This window comes from Urtica dioica, chromosome 1, assembly GCF_054948205.1.
Source record: "Urtica dioica subsp. dioica isolate 48M chromosome 1, U.dioica_male_clone48M_v1_H2, whole genome shotgun sequence".
NCBI classification, from domain to species: domain Eukaryota; kingdom Viridiplantae; phylum Streptophyta; class Magnoliopsida; order Rosales; family Urticaceae; genus Urtica; species Urtica dioica.
This window is the reverse complement of record NC_142756.1, coordinates 29798014-29806357: the sequence shown is the minus strand read 5'-3', so window position 1 is coordinate 29806357 and position 8344 is coordinate 29798014.

The following is an 8344-nucleotide window of genomic DNA, read 5'->3' as shown; positions in this document are numbered from 1 at the left end:
CTCGCTGTCTTTCGGCTCACGAGCTGGGTGGCGAGCGCGGTACCACATTTGTGTGGCCAGGTTTCCCGTGGACGCTGGCTAGACCAGATACGTCCGGCGGATGCAAGCCTTTGGAACCCATTTGTAACTAGCTGCCTTTCGGCTCACGAGCTAGGCGGCGAGTGCTACCACATTTGCGTGGCCAGGTTTCCCGTGGACGCTGGCTAGACCAGATACGTCCGGCGGATGCAAGCCTTTGAAACCCATTTGTAACTCGCTGCCTTTCGGCTCATGAGCTGGGTGGCGAGCGCGGTACCACATTTGTGTGGCTACGTTTCCCGTAGATGTTGGCTAGACTAGATACGTCTGCCGGACGCAAGCCTTTGAAACCCATTTGTAACTCGCTGCCTTCCGGCTCACGAGCTGGGTGGCGAGCGCGGTACCACATTTGTGTGGCCAGGTTTCCCGTGGACGCTGGCTAGACCATATACGTCCGGCGGATGCAAGCCTTTGAAACCCATTTGTAACTCGCTGCTTTTCGGCTCACGAGCTGGGCGGCGAACGCTGCCACATTTGCGTGGCCAGGTTTCCCGTGGACGCTGGCTAGACCAGATACGTCCGGCGGACGCAAGCCTTTGAAACCCATTTGTAACTCGCTGCCTTTCAGCTCACGAGCTAGGTGGCGAGCGCGGTACCACATTTGCGTGGCCAGGTTTCCCGTGGACGCTGGCTAGACCAGATACGTCCGGCGGACGCAAGCCTTTGAAACCCATTTGTAACTCGCTGCCTTTCAGCTCACGAGCTAGGTGGCGAGCGCGGTACCACATTTGCGTGGCCAGGTTTCCCGTGGACGCTGGCTAGACCAGATATGTCCGGCGAACGCAAGCCTTTGAAACCCATTTGTAACTCGCTGCCTTTCGGCTCACGAGCTGGACGGCGAGCGCGGTACCACATTTGTGTGGCCAGGTTTCCCGTGGACGCTGGCTAGACCAGATACGTCCGGCGGATGCAAGCCTTTGGAACCCATTTGTAACTAGCTGCCTTTCGGCTCACGAGCTGGGCGGCGAGTGCTGCCACATTTGCGTGGCCAGGTTTCCCGTGGACGCTGGCTAGACCAGATACGTCCGGCGGACGCAAGCCTTTGAAACCCATTTGTAACTCGCTGCCTTTCAGCTCACGAGCTGGGTGGCGAGCGCGGTACCACATTTGCGTGGCCAGGTTTCCCGTGGACGCTGGCTAGACCAGATACGTCCGGCGGACGCAAGCCTTTGAAACCCATTTGTAACTTCCTGCCTTTTGACTCACGAGCTGGGCGGCGAGCGCGGTGCCACATTTGTGTGGCCAGGTTTCCGTGGACGCTGGCTAGACCAGATATTTCCGGCGAACGCAAGCCTTTGAAACCCATTTGTAACTCGCTGCCTTTCGGCTCATGAGCTGGGCGGCGAGCGCGGTACCACATTTGTGTGGCCAGGTTTCCCGTGGACGCTGGCTAGACCAGATACGTCCGGCGGATGCAAGCCTTTGGAACCCATTTGTAACTCGCTGCCTTTCGGCTCACAAGCTGGGTGGCGAGCGCGGTACCACATTTGCGTGGCCAGGCTTCCCGTGGACGCTGGCTAGACTAGATACGTCCGGCGGACGCAAGCCTTTGAAACCAATTTGTAACTCCCTGCCTTTCGACTCACGAGCTGGGCGGCGAGCGCGGTGCCACATTTGTGTGGCCAGGTTTCCGTGGACGCTGGCTAGACTAGATATGTCCGGCGGACGCAAGCCTTTGAAACCCATTTGTAACTCGCTGTCTTTCGGCTCACGAGCTGGGTGGCGAGCGCGGTACCACATTTGTGTGGCCAGGTTTCCCGTGGACGCTGGCTAGACCAGATACGTCCGGTGGATGCAAGCCTTTGGAACCCATTTGTAACTCGTTGCCTTTCGGCTCACGAGCTGGGCGGCGAGTGCTGCCACATTTGCGTGGCCAGGTTTCCCGTGGACGCTGGCTAGACCAGATACGTCCGGCGGACGCAAGCCTTTGAAACTCATTTGTAACTCGCTGCCTTTCGGCTCATGAGCTGGGCGGCGAGCGCGGTGCCACATTTGTGTGGCCAGGTTTCTCGTGGACGCTGGCTAGACCAGATACGTCCGGCGGACGCAAACCTTTGAAACCCATTTGTAACTCGCTGCCTTTCGGCTCATGAGCTGGGTGGCGAGCGCGGTACCACGTTTGTGTGGCTAGGTTTCCCGTAGACGTTGGCTAGACTAGATACGTCTGCCGGACGCAAGCCTTTGAAACCCATTTGTAACTCGCTGCCTTCCGGCTCACGAGCTGGGTGGCGAGCGCGGTACCACATTTGTGTGGCCAGGTTTCCCGTGGACGCTGGCTAGACCAGATACGTCCGGCGGATGCAAGCCTTTGAAACCCATTTGTAACTCGCTGCCTTTCGGCTCACGAGCTGGGCGGTGAGCGCGGTACCACATTTGTGTGGCCAGGTTTCCCGTGGACGCTGGCTAGACCAGATACGTCCGGCGGATGCAAGCCTTTGGAACCCATTTGTAACTAGCTGCCTTTCGGCTCACGAGCTAGGTGGCGAGTGCTACCACATTTGCGTGGCCAGGTTTCCCGTGGACGCTGGCTAGACCAGATACGTCCGGCGGACGCAAGCCTTTGAAACCCATTTGTAACTCGCTGCCTTTCGGCTCATGAGCTGGGTGGCGAGCGCGGTACCACATTTGTGTGGCTAGGTTTCCCGTAGACGTTGGCTAGACTTGATACGTCTGCCGGACGCAAGCCTTTGAAACCCATTTGTAACTTGCTGCCTTCCGGCTCACGAGCTGGGTGACGAGCGCGGTACCACATTTGTGTGGCCAAGTTTCCCGTGGACGCTGGCTAGACCAGATACGTCCGGCGGATGCAAGCCTTTGAAACCCATTTGTAACTCGCTGCCTTTCGGCTCACGAGCTGGGCGGCGAGCGCTGCCACATTTGCGTGGCCAGGTTTCCCGTGGACGCTGGCTAGACCAGATACGTCCGGCGGACGCAAGCCTTTGAAACCCATTTGTAACTCGCTGCCTTTCAGCTCACGAGCTAGGTGGCGAGCGCGGTACCACATTTGCGTGGCCAGGTTTCCCGTGGACGCTGGCTAGACCAGATACGTCCGGCGGACGCAAGCCTTTGAAACCCATTTGTAACTTCCTGCCTTTTGACTCACGAGCTGGGTGGCGAGCGCGGTGCCACATTTGTGTGGCCAGGTTTCCGTGGATGCTGGCTAGACCAGATATGTCCGGCGAACGCAAGCCTTTGAAACCCATTTGTAACTCGCTGCCTTTTGGCTCACGAGCTGGACGGCGAGCGCGGTACCACATTTGTGTGGCCCGGTTTCCTGTGGACGCTGGCTAGACCAGATACGTCCGGCGGATGCAAGCCTTTGGAGCCCATTTGTAACTAGCTGCCTTTCGGCTCACGAGCTGGGCGGCGAGTGCTGCCACATTTGCGTGGCCAGGTTTCCCGTGGACGCTGGCTAGACCAGATACGTCCGGCGGACGCAAGCCTTTGAAACCCATTTGTAACTCGCTGCCTTTCAGCTCACGAGCTGGGTGGCGAGCGCGGTACCACATTTGCGTGGCCAGGTTTCCCGTGGACGCTGGCTAGACCAGATACGTCCGGCGGACGCAAGCCTTTGAAACCCATTTGTAACTTCCTGCCTTTTGACTCACGAGCTGGGCGGCGAGCGCGGTGCCACATTTGTGTGGCCAGGTTTCCGTGGACGCTGGCTAGACCAGATATTTCCGGCGGACGCAAGCCTTTGAAACCCATTTGGAACTCGCTGCCTTTCGGCTCATGAGCTGGGCGGCGAGCGCGGTACCACATTTGTGTGGCCAGGTTTCCCGTGGACGCTGGCTAGACCAGATACGTCCGGCAGATGCAAGCCTTTGGAACCCATTTGTAACTCGCTGCATTTCGGCTCACAAGCTGGGTGGCGAGCGCGGTACCACATTTGCGTGGCCAGGCTTCCCGTGGACGCTGGCTAGACCAGATACGTCCGGCGGACGCAAGCCTTTGAAACCCATTTGTAACTCCCTGCCTTTCGACTCACGAGCTGGGCGGCGAGCGCGGTGCCACATTTGTGTGGCCAGGTTTCCGTGGACGCTGGCTAGACTAGATACGTCCGGCGGACGCAAGCCTTTGAAACCCATTTGTAACTCCCTGCCTTTCGACTCACGAGCTGGGCGGCGAGCGCGGTGCCACATTTGTGTGGCCAGGTTTCCGTGGACGCTGGCTAGACTAGATATGTCCGGCGGACGCAAGCCTTTGAAACCCATTTGTAACTCGCTGTCTTTCGGCTCACGAGCTGGGTGGCGAGCGCGGTACCACATTTGTGTGGCCAGGTTTCCCGTGGACGCTGGCTAGACCAGATACGTCCGGTGGATGCAAGCCTTTGGAACCCATTTGTAACTCGTTGCCTTTCGGCTCACGAGCTGGGCGGCGAGTGCTGCCACATTTGCGTGGCCAGGTTTCCCGTGGACGCTGGCTAGACCAGATACGTCCGGCGGACGCAAGCCTTTGAAACTCATTTGTAACTCGCTGCCTTTCGGCTCATGAGCTGGGCGGCGAGCGCGGTGCCACATTTGTGTGGCCAGGTTTCTCGTGGACGCTGGCTAGACCAGATACGTCCGGCGGACGCAAACCTTTGAAACCCATTTGTAACTCGCTGCCTTTCGGCTCATGAGCTGGGTGGCGAGCGCGGTACCACGTTTGTGTGGCTAGGTTTCCCGTAGACGTTGGCTAGACTAGATACGTCTGCCGGACGCAAGCCTTTGAAACCCATTTGTAACTCGCTGCCTTCCGGCTCACGAGCTGGGTGGCGAGCGCGGTACCACATTTGTGTGGCCAGGTTTCCCGTGGACGCTGGCTAGACCAGATACGTCCGGCGGATGCAAGCCTTTGAAACCCATTTGTAACTCGCTGCCTTTCGGCTCACGAGCTGGGCGGTGAGCGCGGTACCACATTTGTGTGGCCAGGTTTCCCGTGGACGCTGGCTAGACCAGATACGTCCGGCGGATGCAAGCCTTTGGAACCCATTTGTAACTAGCTGCCTTTCGGCTCACGAGCTAGGTGGCGAGTGCTACCACATTTGCGTGGCCAGGTTTCCCGTGGACGCTGGCTAGACCAGATACGTCCGGCGGACGCAAGCCTTTGAAACCCATTTGTAACTCGCTGCCTTTCGGCTCATGAGCTGGGTGGCGAGCGCGGTACCACATTTGTGTGGCTAGGTTTCCCGTAGACGTTGGCTAGACTAGATACGTCTGCCGGACGCAAGCCTTTGAAACCCATTTGTAACTTGCTGCCTTCCGGCTCACGAGCTGGGTGGCGAGCGCGGTACCACATTTGTGTGGCCAAGTTTCCCGTGGACGCTGGCTAGACCAGATACGTCCGGCGGATGCAAGCCTTTGAAACCCATTTGTAACTCGCTGCCTTTCGGCTCACGAGCTGGGCGGCGAGCGCTGCCACATTTGCGTGGCCAGGTTTCCCGTGGACGCTGGCTAGACCAGATACGTCCGGCGGACGCAAGCCTTTGAAACCCATTTGTAACTCGCTGCCTTTCAGCTCACGAGCTAGGTGGCGAGCGCGGTACCACATTTGCGTGGCCAGGTTTCCCGTGGACGCTGGCTAGACCAGATACGTCCGGCGGACGCAAGCCTTTGAAACCCATTTGTAACTTCCTGCCTTTTGACTCACGAGCTGGGTGGCGAGCGCGGTGCCACATTTGTGTGGCCAGGTTTCCGTGGATGCTGGCTAGACCAGATATGTCCGGCGAACGCAAGCCTTTGAAACCCATTTGTAACTCGCTGCCTTTTGGCTCACGAGCTGGACGGCGAGCGCGGTACCACATTTGTGTGGCCCGGTTTCCCGTGGACGCTGGCTAGACCAGATACGTCCGGCGGATGCAAGCCTTTGGAGCCCATTTGTAACTAGCTGCCTTTCGGCTCACGAGCTGGGCGGCGAGTGCTGCCACATTTGCGTGGCCAGGTTTCCCGTGGACGCTGGCTAGACCAGATACGTCCGGCGGACGCAAGCCTTTGAAACCCATTTGTAACTCGCTGCCTTTCAGCTCACGAGCTGGGTGGCGAGCGCGGTACCACATTTGCGTGGCCAGGTTTCCCGTGGACGCTGGCTAGACCAGATACGTCCGGCGGACGCAAGCCTTTGAAACCCATTTGTAACTTCCTGCCTTTTGACTCACGAGCTGGGCGGCGAGCGCGGTGCCACATTTGTGTGGCCAGGTTTCCGTGGACGCTGGCTAGACCAGATATTTCCGGCGGACGCAAGCCTTTGAAACCCATTTGGAACTCGCTGCCTTTCGGCTCATGAGCTGGGCGGCGAGCGCGGTACCACATTTGTGTGGCCAGGTTTCCCGTGGACGCTGGCTAGACCAGATACGTCCGGCAGATGCAAGCCTTTGGAACCCATTTGTAACTCGCTGCCTTCGGCTCACAAGCTGGGTGGCGAGCGCGGTACCACATTTGCGTGGCCAGGCTTCCCGTGGACGCTGGCTAGACCAGATACGTCCGGCGGACGCAAGCCTTTGAAACCCATTTGTAACTCCCTGCCTTTCGACTCACGAGCTGGGCGGCGAGCGCGGTGCCACATTTGTGTGGCCAGGTTTCCGTGGACGCTGGCTAGACTAGATATGTCTGGCGGACGCAAGCCTTTGAAACCCATTTGTAACTCGCTGTCTTTCGGCTCACGAGCTGGGTGGCGAGCGCGGTACCACATTTGTGTGGCCAGGTTTCCCGTGGACGCTGGCTAGACCAGATACGTCCGGCGGATGCAAGCCTTTGGAACCCATTTGTAACTAGCTGCCTTTCGGCTCACGAGCTAGGCGGCGAGTGCTACCACATTTGCGTGGCCAGGTTTCCCGTGGACGCTGGCTAGACCAGATACGTCCGGCGGATGCAAGCCTTTGAAACCCATTTGTAACTCGCTGCCTTTCGGCTCATGAGCTGGGTGGCGAGCGCGGTACCACATTTGTGTGGCTAGGTTTCCCGTAGACGTTGGCTAGACTAGATACGTCTGCCGGACGCAAGCCTTTGAAACCCATTTGTAACTCGCTGCCTTCCGGCTCACGAGCTAGGTGGCGAGCGCGGTACCACATTTGTGTGGCCAGGTTTCCCGTGGACGCTGGCTAGACCAGATACGTCCGGCGGATGCAAGCCTTTGAAACCCATTTGTAACTCGTTGCTTTTCGGCTCACGAGCTGGGCGGCGAGCGCTGCCACATTTGCGTGGCCAGGTTTCCCGTGGACGCTGGCTAGACCAGATACGTCCGGCGGACGCAAGCCTTTGAAACCCATTTGTAACTCGCTGCCTTTCAGCTCACGAGCTAGGTGGCGAGCGCGGTACCACATTTGCGTGGCCAGGTTTCCCGTGGACGCTGGCTAGACCAGATACGTCCGGCGGACGCAAGCCTTTGAAACCCATTTGTAACTTCCTGCCTTTTGACTCACGAGCTGGGTGGCGAGCGCGGTGCCACATTTGTGTGGCCAGGTTTCCGTGGACGCTGGCTAGACCAGATATGTCCGGCGAACGCAAGCCTTTGAAACCCATTTGTAACTCGCTGCCTTTCGGCTCACGAGCTGGACGGCGAGCGCGGTACCACATTTGTGTGGCCAGGTTTCCCGTGGACGCTGGCTAGACCAGATACGTCCGGCGGATGCAAGCCTTTGGAACCCATTTGTAACTAGCTGCCTTTCGGCTCACGAGCTGGGCGGCGAGTGCTGCCGCATTTGCGTGGCCAGGTTTCCCGTGGACGCTGGCTAGACCAGATACGTCCGGCGGACGCAAGCCTTTGAAACCCATTTGTAACTTCCTGCCTTTTGACTCACGAGCTGGGCGGCGAGCGCGGTGCCACATTTGTGTGGCCAGGTTTCCGTGGACGCTGGCTAGACCAGATATTTCCGGCGGACGCAAGCCTTTGAAACCCATTTGGAACTCGCTGCCTTTCGGCTCATGAGCTGGGCGGCGAGCGCGGTACCACATTTGTGTGGCCAGGTTTCCCGTGGACGCTGGCTAGACCAGATACGTCCGGCGGATGCAAGCCTTTGGAACCCATTTGTAACTCGCTGCCTTTCGGCTCACAAGCTGGGTGGCGAGCGCGGTACCACATTTGCGTGGCCAGGCTTCCCGTGGACGCTGGCTAGACCAGATACGTCCGGCGGACGCAAGCCTTTGAAACCCATTTGTAACTCCCTGCCTTTCGACTCACGAGCTGGGCGGCGAGCGCGGTGCCACATTTGTGTGGCCAGGTTTCCGTGGACGCTGGCTAGACTAGATATGTCTGGCGGACGCAAGCCTTTGAAACCCATTTGTAACTC